General features: G+C 39.0%; 1 long non-coding RNA gene across 1 annotated transcript in view; it reads left to right on the forward strand.

Annotated features, from left to right (window-relative positions):
• Positions 1-18,459, forward strand: part of LOC128561828 (uncharacterized) — a 49,482-nt gene that overhangs the window by 26,398 nt on the left and 4,625 nt on the right. The window lies entirely within an intron of this gene.

Below are 18,459 nucleotides of genomic sequence, written 5' to 3' on the forward strand. Positions count from 1 at the left end.
AAGACCAAAAATCACATTATAACGAAGATATTTGTACCAGAATGTTTATTTTAGCCCAATTCATAATTGCTAAGTCATGGAAAAAGCCCAAGTGCCCATTGATCCACGAATGAATTAATAAATTGTGGTATATGTACACCATGGAATATTAAAGAAAGATGGAGACTTTACCTCTTTCATGTTTACATGGATTGAGCTGGAACATATTCTTCTTAGTAAAGTATCTCAAGAATGGAAGAAAAAGTATCCAATGTACTCAGCCCTACTATGAAACTAATTTATGGCTTTCACATGAAAGCTATAACCCAGTTATAACCTAAGAATGGGGGAAGAGAGGGGGAAGGATGGGCGGAGGGAGGGTGATTGGTGGGATTATACCTGTGGTGTGTCTTACAAGGGTACATGTGATACTTAGTAAATGTAGAATGTAAATGTCTTAACACAATAACTAAGAAAATGCCAGGAAGGCTTTGTTAACCAGTGTGATGAAAATGTGTCAAACGGTCTATAAAACCAGTGGATGGTGCCCCATGATTGCATTAATGTACACAGCTATGATTTAATAATAATAAAAAAGAAGAGAATAGATAAACATGTTCCAGCTATGTGCATCTGTAGGAGAAACGTTAAGATTCAAAGACAAATAAGTTTAAAGTAAAAAGATGGAAAAATATATACCATTAAAATGGTAAGTAAAAGAGACCTGAACTGGCCATACAAATACTGGACAAAATAGACATTAAGACAAAAATTGTTACTAGCAAAAAAAAAAATTTTATAACAATAAAAAAGTCAAATATACGCACCTAATAGCAGAGCTCTGAAATACATGGACAAATTTCTGTTTTGTATTGAACAGAAACTTGCCTATTTCTTGCTTGATCTTATTTCTGTCACATGGAGCCTCACACAACATAAATCTAACCTTTATAATAGAATGCAGACTTTTCCAAACATTTGAAGCCAACTTTCATGTCTTTTCTTGCTCTCAATTTTCTTATTTTTAAGGTTTTTCAATGTTTTTTAGAGATGGGTTCTCACTCTCTTCTCCAGGCTCGAGTGTAGTGTCATGATCACAGCTCACTGAAACCACCAACTCCTGGGCTCAAGCAATCCTCCTGCCTCAGACTCCCGAGCAGATGGGACTACGGTTGTGTGCCACAATGTCTGGCTAATTAGAAGAAAATTTTTTAAGAGATGGAGTTCTGCTATATTGCCCAAGCTGGTCTCAAGCTCCTGGTTTGAGGCAATCCTTCTGCTTCAGGCTCCTGAGGAGCTGGGATTTGCAGCCACTGCACAGTTACTTTGTCTCTATAATTTTTTTCCTATAATAACCTTGGTTTCTGAACTCTTAATACTTGTTCCAGTGCTTATTCCAACAATTTCCTTCTATGATAGTTTTTCTTACTTTGGGTTGCTGGCTTTGGGGGAAAGAGAGAGAGGGGAAGAGGAAAGAAGAGGAAGAGGAGAGAAGGGAGGGGAGGGGAAGAGATGTGAGAAGAATAAATAAATCTTTCTTTAAGTAGTATCTGACATCCTTCAGCTTGAATTTTCCATAGGAAAAAAACCTTAATTGTTATGGAAAGAACTACACTAGACGTTAAAATAAATGGATTCTCATGTTGTTAGTTTTGATTCTGTTGAGATTTTTTTCTCTTTTTGGACACTAACCAAGTTCTGAGACCCTGGATAAGTCACTTCAAAGAATAATAAGAACCATTATTATCCACCAATAATATCTTATATGGCCTATTGTCCATTTACTGTTTACGAGGCATTGTTCTAAGCACTTTACCTATAAACTTCTCTATATTTAAGCATTCAAGTGTGTCTTCATTCTTACCTGTACAATGAGCCAGTTGTCCATTGTCCCACCCAACTCCAGAATTAGGGAATTATAAGGAGCTATCTTTATGAATATAGTTTTATAGTGTCTGAGACTTCATCCTTGTCCCCCTCTTTCTTTTTTTTTTATTGTTGGGGATTCATTGAGGGTACAATAAGCCAGGTTACACTGATTGCAATTGTTAGGTAAAGTCCCTCTTGCAATCATGTCTTGCCCCCATAAAGTGTGACACACACCAAGGCCCACCCCCCTCCCTCCTTCCCTCTTTCTGTTCCCCCCCCATAACCATAATTGTCATTAATTGTCCTCATATCAAAATTGAGTACATAGGATTCATGCTTCTCCATTCTTGTGATGCTTTACTAAGAATAATGTCTTCCACGTCCATCCAGGTTAATACGAAGGATGTAAAGTCTCCATTTTTTTTTTAATGGCTAAATAGTATTCCATGGTATACATATACCACAGCTTGTTAATCCATTCCTGGGTTGGTGGGCATTTAGGCTGTTTCCACATTTTGGTGATTGTAAATTGAGCTGCAATAAACAGTCTAGTACAAGTGTCCTTATGATAAAAGGATTTTTTTCCTTCTGGGTAGATGGCCAGTAATGGGATTGCAGGATCAAATGGGAGGTCTAGCTTGAGTGCTTTGAGGTTTCTCCATACTTCCTTCCAGAAAGGTTGTACTAGTTTGCAGTCCCACCAGCAGTGTAAAAGTGTTCCCTTCTCTCCACATCCACGCCAGCATCTGCAGTTTTGAGATTTTGTGATGTGGGCCATTCTCACTGGGGTTAGATGATATCTCAGGGTTGTTTTGATTTGCATTTCTCTAATATATAGAGATGATGAACATTTTTTCATGTGTTTGTTAGCCATTCGTCTGTCGTCTTTAGAGAAAGTTCTATTCATGTCTCTTGCCCATTGATAGAAGGGATTGTTGGCTTTTTTCATGTGGATTAATTTGAGTACTCTATAGATCCTAGTTCTCAAACTTTTGTCTGATTGAAAATATGCAAATATCCTTTCCCATTGTGTAGGTTGTCTCTTTGCTTTGGTTAGTGTCTCCTTAGCTGTACAGAAGCTTTTCAGTTTAATGAAGTCCCATTTGTTTATTTTTGTTGTTGTTGCAATTGCCGTGGCAGTCTTCTTCATGAAGTCTTTCCCCAGGCCAGTATCTTCCAGTGTTTTTCCTATGCTTTCTTGGAGGATTTTTATTGTTTCATGCCTTAAGTTTAGTCCTTTATCCATCTTGAATCAATTTTTGTGAGTGGGGAAAGGTGTGGGTCCAGTATCAGTCTTTTACATGTAGACTTCCAGTTCTCCCAACACTATTTATTGAATAGGGAGTCTTTCCCCCAAGGTATGTTCTTGTTTGGTTTATCAAAGATTAGGTGGTTGTAAAATGTTAGTTTCATTTCTTGGTTTTTAATTCGATTCCAAGTGTCTATGTCTCTGTTTTTGTGCCAGTACCATGCTGTCTTGAGCACTATGGCTTTGTAGTACAGACTAAAATCTGGTATGCTGATGCCCCCAGCTTTATTTTTGTTACAGAGAACCGCCTTAGCTATACGGGTTTTTTTCCAGTTCCATACAAAACACAGAATCATTTTTTCCAAATCTTAAAAGTACGATGTTGGTATTTTGATAGGAATGGCATTGAATAGGTAGGTTGCTTTGGGAAGTATAGACATTTTAACAATGTTGATTCTTCCCATCCATGAGCATGGTATGTTCTTCCATTTGTTAATATCCTCTGCTATTTCCTTTCTGAGGATTTCATAGTTTTCTTTATAGAGGTCCTTCACCTCCTTCGTTAGGTATATTCCTAGGTATTTCATTTTCTTTGAGACTATGGTGAAGGGAGTTGTGTTCTTAATTAGCTTCTCATCTTGACTGTTATTGGTGTACACAAAGGCTACTGACTTGTGGACATTGATTTTATATCCTGAAACATTACTGTATTTTTTGATGACTTCTAGGAGTCTTGTGGTTGAGTCTTTGGGGTTCTCTAAGTATAAGATCATGTCGTCAGCAAAGAGGGAGAGTTTGACCTCCTCTGCTCCCATTTGGATTCCCTTTATTTCCTTGTCTTGCCTAATTGTATTGGCTAGAACTTCCAGCACTATGTTGAATAGTAAAGGTGACAGAGGACAACCTTGTCTGGTTCCAGTTCTAAGAGGAAAAGCTTTCAGTTTTACTCCATTCAGTAAAATGTTGGCTGTGGGTTTGTCATAGATAGGTTCAATCAGTTTTAGAAATGTGCCACCTATGCCTATACTCTTCAGTGTTCTAATTAGAAAAGGATGCTGGATTTTATCAAATGCTTTTTCTGCATCTATTGAGAGGATCATGTGATCTTTATTTTTGCCTCTGTTAATATGGTGGATAACGTTTATAGACTTGCGTATGTTAAACCAGCCTTGCATCCCTGGGATGAAGCCTACTTGATCATGATGAATGACTTTTTTGATGATAAGCTGTAATCTATTGGCTAGGATTTTGTTGAGAATTTTTCCATCTATGTTCATGAGTGAGATTGGTCTGAAATTCTCCTTTTTGTTTGGGTCTTTTCCTGGTTTTGGTATCAGGGTGATGTTTGCTTCATAGAATGTGTTGGGGAAGATTCCTTCTTCCTCAATTTTTTGGAATAATTTCTGCAGTACAGGAATAAGCTCTTCCTTGAAGGTTTGATAGAATTCTGGAGTGAAGCCATCTGGACCAGGGCATTTTTTGGTTGGAAGAATTTTTATTGTTTCTTTGATCTCAGTGCTTGAAATTGGTCTGTTCAGGAGCTCTATTTCTTCCTGGCTGAGTCTAGGGAGAGGGTGTGATTCCAAATATTGATCCATTTCTTTCACATTGTCAAATTTCTGGGCATAGAGTTTCTGGTAGTATTCAGAGATGATCTCTTGTATCTCTGTGGGATCAGTTGTTATTTCCCCTTTATCATTTCTGATTGAGGTTACTAGAGATTTTACTTTTCTATTCCTCGTTAGTCTGGCCAATGGTTTATCTATTTTATTTATTTTTTCAAAAAACCAACTCCTTGTTTCATTAATTTTCTGAATGATTCTTTTGTTTTCAATTTCATTGATCTCTGATTTGATTTTGGATATTTCTTTTCTTCTACTGAGTTTAGGCTTAGATTGTTCTTCTCTTTCCAATACCATAAGATCTCTTGTGAGATTGTTGATGTGCTCTCTTTCTGTTTTTCGAATGTAGGCATCTAAAGCGATGAATTTTCCTCTCAAAACTGCTTTTGCAGTATCCCACATGGTTTGGTAGCTTGTGTCTTCATTGTTGTTATGCTCAAGGAAGTTAATGATTTCCTGTTTTATTTCTTCCTTCACCCATCTGTTATTCAACAGAAGATTGTTTAGTTTCCATGCCTTTGGGTGGGGTCGAGCATTTTTGTTAGAGTTGAGTTCCACCTTTAGTGCCTTATGGTCTAAGAAGATACAAGGTAAAATTTCAATTCTTTTGATTCTGTTGATATTTGTTTTGTGTCCCAGGATATGATCAATTTTGGAGAATGTTCCATGGGGTGATGAGAAGAATGTATATTCTTTATCTTTGGGATGGAGTGTTCCATATGCGTCTATCAAGCACAGTTGTTCTAGGGTCTCATTTAAGTCTCTTATATCCTTGTTTAATTTCTGTTTAGAGGATCTGTCCAGCTCTGTAAGAGGAGTGTTAAGGTCCCCTGTTATTATGGTATTATCAGATATCATATTGCTCAGACTGAGTAAGGTCTGTTTCAAGAATCTGGGAGCATTTAAATTGGGTGCATAGATATTTAGAATTGAAATGTCTTCTTGTTGTATTTTTCCCTTGACCAATATAAAGTGACCATCTTTGTCTTTTTTGACTTTAGTTGCTTTAAATCCACATGTATCTGAAAATAAGATTGCAACTCCTCTTTTCTTCTGAATTCCATTTGCCTGAAAAATTGTCTTCCAACCCTTGACTCGGAGCTTTAATTTGTCTTTTGAAGCCAGGTGTGTTTCTTGCAGACAGCAAATGGATGGCTTGTGTTTTTTAATCCAGTCAACCAATCTATGTCTCTTCAGTGGGGAATTCAAGCCATTAACATTTATTGAGATAATTGATAAATGTGGTAGTATTCTATTCGTCTTATTTTGTGAGAGTCCATTGCTTAGTTTTATCTTTTGGATCAGTGTGGAGGTTTGGTTCTATCCTTTAATTTCTGAGTTCTTACTTTGCTGCTGATCCACTGTGGTGGTCAGTGTGCAGAACAGGTTGAAGTATTTCCTGTAGAGCTGGTCTTGTTGTGGCGAATTTCCTCAATGTTTGTATATCCGTAAATGATTTGATTTCTCCATCAATTTTGAAGCTTAGCTTAGCAGGGTACAGAATTCTGGGCTGGAAATTGTTCTGTTTAAGTAGATTAAAGGTAGATGACCATTGTCTTCTTGCTTGGAAAGTTTCATTAGAGAAGTCTGCGGTCACTCTGATGGATTTGCCCCTGTAGGTCAACTGGCGCTTACTCCTGGCAGCTTGCAGAATCTTTTCTTTTGTCTTGCCTTTGGACAGGTTCATCACAATGTGTCTTGGAGAAGCTTGGTTAGAGTTGAGGCGACCTGGGGTCCGATAGCCCTCTGAAAGCAGTGTGTCAGAATCTTTGGTGATATTTGGGAAATTTTCTTTTATAGTATTCTCTAGTATGGCTTCCATTCCTCTGGGGCATTCTTCTTCCCCTTCTGGGATTCCTATAACTTGTATGTTGGAACGCTTCATAAAGTCCCATAATTCTGACAGTGAACGTTCTGCTTTCTCTCTCTTCTTTTCTGCCTCTTTTACTATCTGAGTTATCTCAAAAACTTTGTCTTCTCCCTCTGAAATTCTTTCTTCTGCATGGTCTAACCTGTTGCTGATACTTTCCATTGCATCTTTAAGTGCCCTGATTGACTGTTTCATTTCCTTCAGCTCTGCTATATCCTTTTTATATTCTTCATATCATTCATCTCTGATTTGATTCTGTTTTTGGATTTCCTTTTGGTTATTTTCCACTTTATTAGCAGTTTCCTTCATTGTTTCCATCATTTCTTTCATTGTTTTCAACATATTTATTCTAAATTCCCTTTCTGTCATTCCTAACATTTCTGTATAGGTGGAATCATCTGCAGTAGCTACCTCATGGTCCCTTGGCGGGGTTGTTCTGGACTGGTTCTTCATGTTGCCTGGAGTTTTCTGCTGATTCTTCCTCATGGGTGATTTCTTTTATCTGTTTCCTTGCCCTAATTTTCCTTTCACTTCCTCTTGCTCTTTAAGTTCTCGTGCCTGTGGACTAAGGGTTACAGGACCAGAAGGGTGAGAAGGTTTAAGAGCAAAAAGGGGATGAAAGAAAGGAGGACCGAGTGGTAAGGAAAAAAAAAGAAAAATAGAGAAAGGAGAGGGGGTGGGTAAAAGAAATATTGACAAAAAGAAGAGAGGCACAGAAAGAGGGAGACAGAGTAATATAGGTGTACAGTAGGGTACTTTGATACAACCTTTAAAAAAAAAATACCACCTTCTGGGGGTGCCCAGTTGGGTGGTTCCCTTGAGGTGAGCAGCTCTTTGCTAACCTGATCAGACACAGTACCCCACCTCCACCAAGTAGAGAGGAAAGACAAAAATGCTATAAATCAAACCAAAACAAACAAACAGAAAACTTTACGGGATAAAATTGGCTGGAAAAACCAAATAAAAGCAGTAGAAACACTAACAAAAATGAAGTTCTAATTATTGAAATAGGCAGCAATGGGAAATTATAATTAAACTAGAAAAATTGAGAAAGAAAAAGGATCTGTATGGTAAAGGTTGAACTTAAAAAACAAAACAACTATCCACAACATTAAAATAAACAAAAAAAACAACCAAACCTCCTTTGAGGCACAGGCACCGCCTGGGCTTGACTTTTATTGGTCTTCTTCAGGGTCTCCAGGATCATATTCTCAGCCGTCTTCTTTCCTTTGATTCTTCCATCAGCTTTCAATTCACTCTGATGGATTATTATTTCACCTTTGGGCTCAGAGAAGTCAATAACTTGAAAGAGTTCACTCAGCTCTAAAGTGGCAAAGTTGGCAATCTACCCAATCCCACTGCCTTGTTATTTCTGTTGTAATGCAATTTCCATCTCTGAAAGTTTACTTGATCTTATTTTCCCACCTTTGCTTAAGACCTACCTCAGGTCCTACCTTCATATCCTCACCCCTGCCTGGCCAAGTGCTCCTCCAGTAAATTTTGTCTGTGCTACACGTCCTCAGGACTAATGCCTTGGCTGACTCAGGTTAGCGGTTATTAATGTGAGGTCTGGAGTCAGAGGCCCAAAGTATGAATCCTGGCTCTACCATGTATTAGCTGTGTAACCTTGGGAGAGTTATCCAATCTCTGTGGGCCTCCGTTTCCTCAACTATAAACTAGAGATGGTAGTAGCATTTACCTCATAGGGCTATTGTAAGGATAAATGTGATAATCCACATAAAGGCAAGCCTCACAGAGCTTGACGTGGAGAAGAAGCATTCAAGAAATTAACTTCATTATCAGATCTATGGGTGAGGCCTGACTGGACCGGGCTGATTAAGCTGAGAGTTGATACATGAACTTGACTAATTCAGAGTGATTTGAAAGACTGCAGTTTGATAATGTTTTCACAGCCTTGTGAAATTGTGAATTGTGAATTGCGAGGGCCAATTTTTTTTTTTTTTTACCTAGAGGGAAGAGGAAGCCCCCCTGAAAACAAAGGTGACACAACATAGTAAGGCTGCACAGAAAATCAAAGAATCTAGAACCAGAGGCTTGATCAAGTATCTCCTGACATCCCTCTGACCTCTGCAATATTCCATCGGTTGAGCCAGTTAAAAATTTTGGTATTTAAGCTATTTTTTTTTTTTTGGTATTTTCTGTAATTGAATATATCCTAATTGATACTCATTATTATTTGTATTACTTTTATTACTTTCCTATGTATATCCAACCTGTGTCATTGGATTGTAATGTGCTTTGGAACAGAAACTCAATAAGCTCTATGCTGCCAGCCTACCTAGTTCAGACCTGGCACAGAGCAGGTTCTTGTTCGTTCATGTCAGGATACTCGTCTAGTGTCCTTGGACTTTGCGCATCTTTTTGGCAGAAAGAGGAGGTGGCCAGAGTCCCAGGTAGGGTAGTCTGATGGCGCTGTTCTGTCTTCTGACTGTTCTGTAATAATAGAAAAGTAACATACCTAATAGATAGCTCAACCTTGTTGAGCAGTAGGCCTTGTATACAAAGAATCACATTTCCTTTCACAGTTACCCCTGTATTTTGCCCTTTGTTGCAGATTAGAAATTGATGCGTAAAGAGGTTATTTATTATAACTTACATGGATTGCACAGCTTCGACATATCATAATTGAGGATCCTGCACTCGAGTTACTGTATCCATATCTTTAAGTTCTTGTTCCACTTTAAAGAAAATGCAGCCAGAGTTCTTGGACATGCATTGTGAGTGTGGCTGGTGCGAAAGATGGTGGAGAGCTCTGACTGCAGACCCATACCGAAAATAGGCTTTGGATTGACATCAAAAGATTGATAAATAAACCTACATTAGTGTCAAATAAAATGTTTAAGGTATGTGTGCTTCACTTTTTTAATGATTTCTCACTTTCCCAACATTTTCAGATAACCTGCCACTTTTAACCTGATCACATCAGAGGGATGTCTGTGGTTTTCATTTGTGAACATAAAGGCTTAAAAATCTCAATAGAGATGCTAAAAATATCTTTGCAGTTAATTATAATCTCTTGGAGTCTTTCCACATCAGGACATAAAGATCTATTTCATTCAAGGTAAATGCTTTCCAATAGGGAGGATGTATCATAATTTAATGACTTCCCACAATTAATGGGCCTTTGGGTGCCGTCTTCACCAACTGCTTTTATAAATAGTGTTCTATCAAGCATTGTTGTACTTGCTTCTGTGTGCATTCAAGTGTCAGTAGGAAGAGAAAAGTCTCGAAGTCCTGCTTCTATAAAGTAAGTGGTCCAAAAAAGAAAATGAGCACCTTGAGGTCCCCAGCTTCATACACAACTTTTACTTTAAGAGAGAAGGAGAGTGGATTAATTCAATGTTATTCGAGTGGAGGAGGAGGGGGACTGAAGGGTTCAGCTGAGCAGATGACCAAAAAGACTTCATGGAGGCGGTGGCATTTGAGTCAGGGCCTCCAGGTTGGGAAGGCTCAGATGCTTAGTCTGCTTCTATTTCTTATCATATCATTGCTTGGCAATGTGCCTATTACTTGGGTAGACTCTTTGTTGGGCCATTTCACTGGATGAATGCTGGGCAGAAATGGAAAGGAAGGATGCTTTGGGCCAAGGCAACAAATCCCAGGAACATAAGTGGAGAAGTACGTAGGGTCCTCAGGGGACCAAGAATTGGCTGGAGTGCATGGCTCTTTGGTCACTTCGGGGAAGCATGGAAGAGACAGGTGTCAGGAGCATGAACTAGAAAGCACCCAGGAGAGATTTAGTTGGCCTAGAAAAGAATTTTTCTTTGGGGCATGTGAGTAGGGTTGGGTAGAGAATTTAGGGACAGAACAGATAGCTGTCTCTGATTGAGATGACATGAGCCAGAGATGACCCCGTGTTCTTTACAGGTAACCAACCCAGCAGCCCTGGGTTTTCTTGACTGTCACTATGGCGATCTCTATGCCTTACTTTTGGGAATGCTTTTGCTTTAAATTCAAGGAAAATAGCCACGTATAAGAAAAATGACAAAGTTTGGATTTAAAAAGAGCCATCTCATTTAGCTGCCACTGCATCTTCATCCATAAAAATCTTCTTGTGTCCTGTGGGTTTCAACGTGCAGTTTATCTCATTTGTTTCATAAAACTTCAGATGCAACTTTAATGGCCTAATCCCAAGAAGATAACTTGACAGCCATTAAACATTCAGCAGCATTCCAAAAAACCTTTTGCTGGAGCCAGCTTTCTGAGGGGCCATGTGGATGTCAGACACACACAATTTGAGTCACGCTGACATAGCTGGGATGCCTGGATTGTGCTGGAATCTCAGGGGTACCAATCACAGGCCAGAGAGAAGCCATTGGCCAAAAGAAACAATGCCAGAGTGTTCACCATCTCTGCAGAAGGAGGGGGTATTGATGGTGAGGGGAATGACAGTTGCAGCCAGAGGAGGACGATGTCCCCAGAGCAGGATGGGAATGCATCAGGGATGCTGGGCCATTGGTCAGAAGCATTCCAGAGGCTCAGGCCATGACCTCCCACGTCTTCTCCTAGTCCCCAACCAGAAAAATTGAGAAGGTATAAGATTTTCCCTAAACTTACTTTATGAATGGAATGCCCTGCTATCTTTAGGGATTTGGATATCCAGGGTTGCCGATAATGGAAAAAATTTATTAAGCACTTACGTGTACCAGACACTGCACTTGGCATTTTACAGATAATCCCATTTAATTTTTACAAGTCCATGATGAGGTGTGTTTCAAAATTCTTATTTTATGAGGAAGGAAACTGAAGCTAGGAAAAGTTAAGAAACATACCCAAATCCTGTAACCAGCAACTGGCAGAATTAAGACTTAAGCCGCAATCTTTTTTTTTTTTTTTTTGAGACAAAGTCTCACTCAGTCACCCTGGGGTTGAGTGCGGTGGTGTCATAGCTCACAGCAACCTCAAACTCTTGGGCTCAAATAATCCTCTTGCCTCAGCCTCCCAAGTAGCTGGGACTACAGGTGCCCGCCACAATGCCTGGCCATTTTTTTTAGAGATGGGGGTCTCTCTGTTGCTCAGGCTGGTCTCGAACTCATGACCTCTAGCAATCACCAGCCGTGGCCTCCCAGAGTTCTAGGAGTACAGGCGTGAGCCACTGTGCCCAGCCTCTGAGCCCAGCCTCCTCTTTCAAAAGCCAAAGCCTAGGCTCCCGACCATATAGTCAACAGCCATTGGCTGGTTCATCCAATTTGTGCCACCTATGACAGCCACCTCCTGGATGGTGGAACCCTTGTGTGGTAAGCAAGGACAGAAAAGTCTTGGAAGGGATTCTTCTTACTCCCTGGTTTCCTGGGGCCAGACATGTTTAAACATGCTGGTCATTTGACACTTGTTTACTTCAGTCGTTGCAATGTGCAAGACCCCAGACTAAGCACAGTCGGGATGTGAGGATGACTCAGGTGAGGCAGCTGCATGTTGTGGGGCGGGTGGCAGGTCTTCTTAGATCTCTAATGACTGGTCATTATTTTATCAAGAGAGATTTCCTTCCTCTTTCTCTCCCTCTCTCTCTTCTTTCCTTCGTCCCTCCTTTTTTTTTTTTCTTTCTCTTTCTTTCAGGATTTTCTTTCTTCTTTCTTTTTCAAGGTACAAGTCTTTTTCTCACTTCTTATATGCCAACGACTTGGCTGAATCAGTAACGTAAAACCACTAGCATGCATCATCTCACTTGGTCTTCCAACAATCCAATGAGGTGGGTCTGATTATTATCCTCATTCTAAAAAGATGAAGAAAGTGAGGCTCAGAGAAGTTAGTTGGAATCTCTAACGTCTGCCTGATTCAGAACCATGCACTCTGAAGCATTATAACAGGCGTCCTCAAACTGCAGCCCATGGGCCACATGAAGCGGTGTGAATTGTATTTGTTCCCATTTTGTTTTTTACTTCAAAATAAGATATGTGCAGTGTGCATAGGAATTTGTTCATAGTTTTTTGTTTTAAACTATAGTCCGGCCCTCCAACGGTCTGAGGGACAGTGAATTGGCCCCCTGTTTAAAAAGTTTGAGGACGCCTGCACTATAACAACAACAACATAAATAGTGTCCTAACTCTGTACAATGCACTGTCTTAAACACTTCTCTTTTTTTTATTGTACACATTTATGGGGTACATGTGAAATTCTGTAACATGCATAGGTTACTCAGTGGTCAAGTCAAGGCTTTTAGGGTCTCCATCACCAAATAGCATGTGTTGTACCCATTAAGTAATTTCTAATCATCCTCTGCCCTCCCACACCGTCTCTCCCTCACACTTCTGAGTCCCTGTTGTCTATCATTCTACTCTTTATGTCCACGTGTACACATTTTTTAGCGCCCACTAATGAGTGAGAACATGCCATTTTTGTCTTTCTGTGTCTAGCTTGTTTTGCTTAAGATAATGACTTCTAGTTCCATTCATGTTGCTGCAAATAATATGATTTCTTTATTTTAATGGATGAATAGTATTCCGTCACGTATATAAGCAACATTTTCTTTATCCGTTCATTCGCTGATGGACACTTGGGTTGATTCTACCTCTTTGCTATTGTAAATGGTGCTATGATAAACATACAAAGGCAGGTGGAGCATGGTTGTGGTTGTTGTTGTATTGATTTCTTTTCCTTTTGGTAGGTCCCCAGAAGTGGGATTGCTAGATGAAATGGTAGTTCTATTTTTAGTTCTGTGAGAAATCTCCATACTGTTCTCCATAGTGGCTGTACTATTTTGTACAGTCTATGGGAGTTCCCTTTTCTCTGCATCCTTACCAACATGTGTTATTTTTTGTCTTTTTTTTTTTTTTTTTGAGACAGAGTCTCACTTCATCACCCTGAGTAGAGTGCTGTGGTGTCACAGCTCACAGCAGCCTCAAACTCTTGGGCTTAAGCGATTCTCTTGCCTCTACCTCCCAAGTAGCTGCGCCGGCTATTTTTTGGATGTAATTGTCATTGTTGGTTAGCTGGCCCGGGTGGATTCGAACCTGCCAGCTCTAGTGTATGTGGCTGGTGCTGTAGCCACTTGAGCTACAGGCACCAAGCAATTTTTTGTCTTTTTGATACTAACCATTCTTACTGGGATAAGATGATACATCATTGTGGGTTTTTTTTTGTTTGTTTTTGTTTTTGTTTTTTTGAGAACAGAGTCTTACCATGTCACCCTTGGTAGGGTGCTGTGGTGTCATAGCTCACAGCAACCTCAAACTCTTGGGCTTAAGTGATTCTCTTGCCTCAGCCTCCCAAGTAGCTGGGACTACAGGCACCTGCCACAATGCCCGGCTATTTTTTGTTGCAGTTGTCATTGTTGTTTAGCTGGCCTGGGCCAAGTTCAAACCTGCCAGCCTCAGTGTATGTGGCAGGCACCGTAACTGCTATGCTACAGGTGCCGAGCCATCATTGTGGTTTTTGATCCACATCTCTCTAATGATTAGTGATGTTGGGCATTCTTTCATATGCCTCTTGGACATTTGCATATCTTCTTTTGAGAAATGTCTCTTCATGTCTTTTGACTACTTTTTAATGGGCAAATTGCATGAATATGATTTGGGGTTGTTGTTGAGTTATTTTATTAATTTATTTATTATTTTTTAGACAGAGTCTCACTTTATCATCCTCGGTAGAGTGCTGTGGCATCACAGCTCACAGACACCTCCAACTCCGGGGCTTAGGTGATTCTTTTCTCTCAGCCTCCGTGTAGCTGGGACTACAAGCACCCACCACAACACTGGACTACTTTTTTGTTGCAATTTGGCCAGGGCTGGGTATGAGCCTGCCACCCTCAGTATATGGGGCTGGCGCCCTACCCACTGAGCCACAGGCGCTGCCCCCTGTTGTTGAGTTATTCGAGTTCCTTGTACAGTATGGATATTAGTCTGTTGAATGAATAGTTTTCAAATATTTTCTTCCATTCAACATATTGTCTTGTCACTCTGTTAATTATATATTTCTCTTACTGTGAAGAAGATTTTTAGTTTAATTAAGTCCCATTTATCTATTTTTGTTTTTGTCACTTGTGCTTTTGAGGTCTTAGTTACAAATTATTTACCTAGCCAGGGGTTTCCAACCTTTCCTCTTTTCTGCCCACATTGAAAGAAGAAGAGTTATTGTGGGCCACACATTAAATACACAAACATTAAAAAAAGCTGATTAGCAAAAAAGGTCCATGAATAATTTTCATGATATCTAACACCACAGATGAGCAGAAAGTCCTCACAAGATCATGATGTAGCCTGTGGCTGCCAGTTGGACATCCTTTGCCCTAGACCAATATCCAGAAGAGTTTTCCTTAAGTTTCTTTAGAGTAGTTTTATAGTTTTAAGTCTTTAATCCATTTTGAGTTGATTGTTATATGTGGTGAGAGAGAGAGGTCCAATTTCATTCTCCTGCATGTGATAATCCAGTTTTCTTAGCACTGTTTATTGAGGAAGGTATCCTTTCCCAGGATATACATGCTCTGTGTGCTTTGTCAAAGATGAACGTGATGTTGAGTATATGGCTTTATTTCTGGGTTCTCTACTCTGTTCCGTTGACCTATATGTATGTTTTATATTATACTGTTTGTGGTTAGTATAGCCTTGTAATGGAGTTTGAAATCAGGTAATACGATGCCTCCAGCTTTGTGGTTGCTTTTATTTGTTTTGTTATGTTTGCTTGCTTGCTTATTTGGTTTTTGCTCAGGATTACTTTTGTGGCTTGGGCTCTTTTTTGATTTTGTATGAATTTAAATATTTTTAATGATGTGAAAAATTGATATTTTGATAGGAATTTCATTGAATCTGTAGAATGCTGTGGGCAGTAGGGTCATTTTAACCATATTAATTCTTCTTATCCATCAGGTATGGGATGTTGTTCACTTCTTTGTGTTATCTACACAAAGTTCCTTTCATCAGTATTTAATAGTTTTCTTATAGAGATCTTTTATTTCCTTGGTTAAATATTTTTCTTAGATATTTTTTTTTGGGCGGGAGGCGGGCAGCGCCTGTGCCTCAGTGAGTAGGGCACCGGCCCCATATACCGAGCGTGGCTGGTTTATACCCAGCCGCAGTTTGGGCGTTGTGGTGGGCGCCTGTAATCCCAGCTACTCAGGAGGCTGAGGCAAAGGAATCACCTAAGCCTAAGAGCTGGAAGTTACGGTGAGCTGTGACGTCACGGCACTCTACCAAGGGTGACAAAGTGAGACTCTGTCTCTAAAAAAAAAAAAAAAAGATATTGGGGCGGGGGGGGGGGGCTGTAGTTATTGTAGCAATTGCCTTCTTGATATTTTTCTCGGCCAGATTGTTTTTGGTGTAAAGAAGTGCTACTGAATTGCGTACATTGATTTTGTATCCTGGAACTTTACTTAATTTATTTATGAAATTTAGAAGTGCTTTTTGGTATAGTCTTTACGTTTTTTGTAGGTATAGATCATATCAGCAAAGAATTTCACATCATCTTTTCCAACTTGAATGCCTTTGATTTGTTTCTCTTGCCTGATTGCTCTGGCTAGGACTTTTAATACCGTGTTCAATAGGAGTTATTTAAATGTTAAATGAAAGCGGCTATCCTTGTCCTAGTTCTCACAGGAAAGACTTTCAGTTGTTCCCCATTCAGTATTGTTAGCTGGAGGTTGGTCATTTATGGTCTTTATGATTTTGAGCTATTTTCTTTTATGCTTAGTTTATTGAAGAGATGTTAAATTTTAAATTTTATGCTTAGTTCTTGAAGAGATGTTAAATTTTATCAAATGGTTTTTCTGCATCTATTGGCATCTAATGAGATGGTCTTCATCCTTTATTCTGTTGATGTGATGCAGCACATCTATTGATTTGCACGTCTATTACCCTTGCATCCCTGGTATAAATCCCACTCCGTTGTGGTGTATGACCTTTTTGATGTGCTATTGGACTCAGTTTGTTGGTAATTTGGTGAGTATTTTTCTGTCTGTCTTCATTAGGGATGTTGACCTGTAGTTTTCCTCTTTTGTTGTGTCTTTATGTGGTTTGGGCAACAGGGTAATGTTGGCCTCATTGAATGAGTTAGGGAGAATTCCCTTTTTTTATATTTTTTTGGAATAATTTCAGGAGGATTGGCATTAGTTCTTCTTTGCACGTTTGGTAGAATTCAACTGTGAATCCATCTTGTCTAAGTTTTCTTTGTAGGAAGGCTTTTTTATTTCTGATTCATCTCATTATTTGTTATTGGTATACTGAGGTTTTCTACTTCTTCCTTATTTGATCTTGGTAGATTTTATGTTTCCAAGTACTTATCTATTTCCTCTTGGTTTTCTAGTTTGTGAGTGATAGTTGTATAATCTCTGATGATCTTTTGTATTTCTGTAGTATCAGTTGTGATGTCTCCTTTTTCATTCCTGATTCTGTTTATTTGTATTTTCTCTCTTTCTTGGTTAGTTTAGTCGTGGTTTACACATTTTATTTATTTTTTCAAAGAACCAACTTTTCATTTTATTGATCCTTTGTACTGTTTTTTTAGTCTGTTTCATTTAGTTCTCTCTAGTCTTGGTTATTTCGTTTCTTCTGCTAATTTGGGGTTTGGTTTGTTCCTGCTTTTATAGCTTCTTGAGGTAGGTTGTTAAATTGTTCATTTGTAATCTTTCTGTTTTTCTTTTGATATTTCTATAGGCCTCTAATGGTATAAACATTTTTCTTTGCTGTATCCCACAGGTTTTTGGTATGTTGTATTTCCATTTAAATTTGCTTCAACATTTTTTTGATTTTAACCTTAATTTCTTTCTTTTTTTTTTTTTTGTAGAGACAGAGTCTCACTTTATGGCCCTCAGTAGAGTGCCGTGGCCTCATACAGCTCACAGCAACCTCCAACTCCCAGGCCTAAGCGATTCTCTTGCCTCAGCCTCCCGAGTAGCTGGGACTACAGGCGCCCACCACAACGCCCGGCTATTTTTCGGTTGCAGTTTGGCCGGGGCTGGGTTTGAACCCGCCACCCTCGGTATATGGGGCCGGCGCCCTACCGACTGAACCACAGGCGCCGCCCTAACCTTAATTTCTTTATTGACCCAGTGTTCCTGCAGGAACATGTTGTTTAAGCTGCATGTAAGTGTAATGTTTCCAAAGTTCCTCTCGGTGTTGATTTCTAACCTTATTCGTTGAGAAGATATTTGAATGATTTTAACTTTTTAAAATTTCTTGAGACTTGTTTTGTGGCCTAACTTATGGTCTATCTTAAAGAATGTTCCATATGCTGAGGAAAAGATTGTATATTCTGCAGTTGTTGCTTATGATGTCCTGAAAGTGTCTGTTAGATCCAATTGATCTGATGTCCAGATTAAGTACAATGTTGCTTTGTGGGTTTTCTGTCTCCATTATCTGTATAATGTCTGAGTGGGGTATTGAGGCCCTCCACTATTATACATATTTATCTCTGTAGGTCTAGTAATATTTGTTTTATGAATCTTGGTGCTCAAGTATTGGGTATGTACTTAGAAGGAATTGTTATAACCTCTTGCTGGATTTATCCCTTTATCATTATATAATGATTTCTTTGTCCTTTTTTTTTTTTTTTTACTGCTTTTAACTTAGAGTCTTTTTTATCTGATATAAGTATAGCTACTTCTGCTCACTTCCCATTTGTATGGCATGTCTTTTTCTATCCTTTGTGATCTATATGTATTTTTATAGGTAAGGTGAATTTATTTTAAGCGGCATATAGTTGAGTCATCTTTATGTCCTGGATTGGTTTTCAAGATTCCTCTTACATCTAATTGAACTTCTTTAAAATTAGTATTTTGAATTCTTTACCTGGGATTTAGAGAATTGTTGTTGTTGTTGTTTTTTAAATCTATGGCTAGAGAATTATGGGGTGTCATTACTTTTTCATGTTTCCTGTTTCTTTACATTAATATCTGTTCATCTGGTATAACAGTCTCTTCT

This window comes from Nycticebus coucang, chromosome 12 (genome assembly GCF_027406575.1).
Source record: "Nycticebus coucang isolate mNycCou1 chromosome 12, mNycCou1.pri, whole genome shotgun sequence".
Classification (NCBI taxonomy): Eukaryota; Metazoa; Chordata; class Mammalia; order Primates; family Lorisidae; genus Nycticebus; species Nycticebus coucang.